Source organism: Otolemur garnettii, unplaced genomic scaffold (assembly GCF_000181295.1).
Source record: "Otolemur garnettii isolate 467f Iridium unplaced genomic scaffold, OtoGar3 scaffold00125, whole genome shotgun sequence".
Classification (NCBI taxonomy): Eukaryota; Metazoa; Chordata; class Mammalia; order Primates; family Galagidae; genus Otolemur; species Otolemur garnettii.
Genome location: NW_003852520.1, coordinates 1,431,314 through 1,433,396, shown reverse-complemented (window position 1 = coordinate 1,433,396; position 2,083 = coordinate 1,431,314).

Here is a 2,083-nt window from a genome sequence, read left to right as displayed (position 1 = left end):
TGTACATCCTGTCCATCCTGTCAGTGTACATCCTGTCCACCCTGCATGTCAGTGTACATCCTGTCCACCCTGCATGTCAGTGTACATCCTGTCCACCCTGCGCATCCTGTCCGCTCTGCGCATCCATGTACATCCTGTGCATCCTGCATGTCAGTGTACATCCTGTCCACCCTGCACATCCTGTCCACCCTGTGCTATCATAACACATATACCTAACAGGCAGCTGTTGGCTGGCCTGATGGCTCAAGCCTGTAATCCTAACACTTCAAGAGTCTAAAAATGGAGAGATCGCTTGAGGCAAGGAATTCAGGATTAGGGTAAACTGTGATTGGCCCCCCACTCCAGCCTGAGGTGAGGGAGTGATAGAGGGAGAGAAAGGAAAGTAAATCTTTTGAAGGTCATAAATGAAGATCATACAAAAATTATATTGACTGGGAAGACAATCATAAAAATATCAATTTCCTCAAATTAACATGTTAATGTACCATGATTTCACTTTGAATTTCAACTGAGTGAGGTTTTGAAATTGAAATGGAACTAAATGACCTTAAAGTTCAAGTGAAAGAAGAAATGACTACTTTTTCTCCCCACTTTTCCTTCACAATTATTAATCAGTTCAGTAGAATTGAGTCTAGAAATAGAGCCCAGTACATAAGAAGTTAATATACGACAAAAATACACTTCAATAAGAAAGAATATTACTTAGTAAAAAGCTGGCACAACTAGCTATTCATCCAAAGAAAATAAAAGATCAACCAGTATATCATGCAAAATACACTTTCCAGAAATATTTAAACTTTCCAAACAATAAAAATTTGAGAAGGAATCTTAGAGATTAGAAGTCTAGAGATAGGATAGACCTTAGCCAACTCAGAAAACTCCAAAGGTATCTTTAAGATTAAAATATTTTAAAATAAAAATATTGTATCTATTTACATTAAAATAAAATTACGATAAGCCTGTCATAAGTTAAAAATGCATTTACTATCCCAATAAACTCATTGTAAAGTCAAAAAATCATTAAGTCAAACCAATGTGATTTGGGGACTGTTGGTATATTTAAATCTAAGACTTAATTAGCAAAATATATTGCAAAGTCAGATTTGGAAAAATATAACACAGGAGGCCAAGGCAGGTAGATTGCTTGAGCTCAGCAGTTCAGACCAGCCTGAGCAAGAGTGAGACCCTCTCTAAAAATAGCTGGGCATTTTGACAGGCACCTGTAATCCCAGCTACTTGGGAGGCTAATGCAGGAGGATCACTTGAGCCCAGGAGTTTGAGATTGCTGTGAGCTGTGATGCCTGCAGCACTTTACTGAGGGCCACAAAGTGAGACTCTTATCTCAAAAATATATATATGTGTGTGTGTGTGTGTGTGTGTGTGTGTAACACAGATAAAGGATAAAGAGTTAATGTTCATGAAATATAAAGAGTGCATAGAAGTTGAGAAGAAACAATTCAAAAGAAAAATAGATCAAAGATAAGACTAGGGAGCTCAGAAAAGAGCAATTCCCAGTGACCCAGAAACATAAAAAGACGCTCTAACTAGTAGCCACAGAAATACAGATCCCAGTACCAAAGAGCCCAACACACGGGCAAAGCTGCAAAGACAGCGTTCTGGAGTCCTGGACGGGGTCAGAGGGCAAGAAAGGCCTTCTTTCCTGCCAATGGAACTATGAGCCAGTATCTGTTCAGATTCACCCCAGCACTTCCACTCTTACTATCTACACCAAAGAAATCAAAGGATGTATATACACACCATAGAAGAAAAAGCAATAGAATAATTGAATTATGATTCATACATAACATAGAACATTATGCAGTCATTTAAAAATGAGTTTGATAATTACAGGTCGACTTAGAGGGGTCTCTATAAGGTACTGGATGTCAATAAAGCGAGACACAGAGGGCAACGTGACGTCAGGCTGTTCACACGCATTATCCATCAGGTGACGCAGACACAGAGGGCAGTGTGACGTCAGGCTGTTCACACGCATTATCCATCAGGTGACGCGGACGCAGAGGGCGATGTGACGTCAGGCTGTTCACACGCATTATCCATCAGGTGACACGGACGCAGAGGG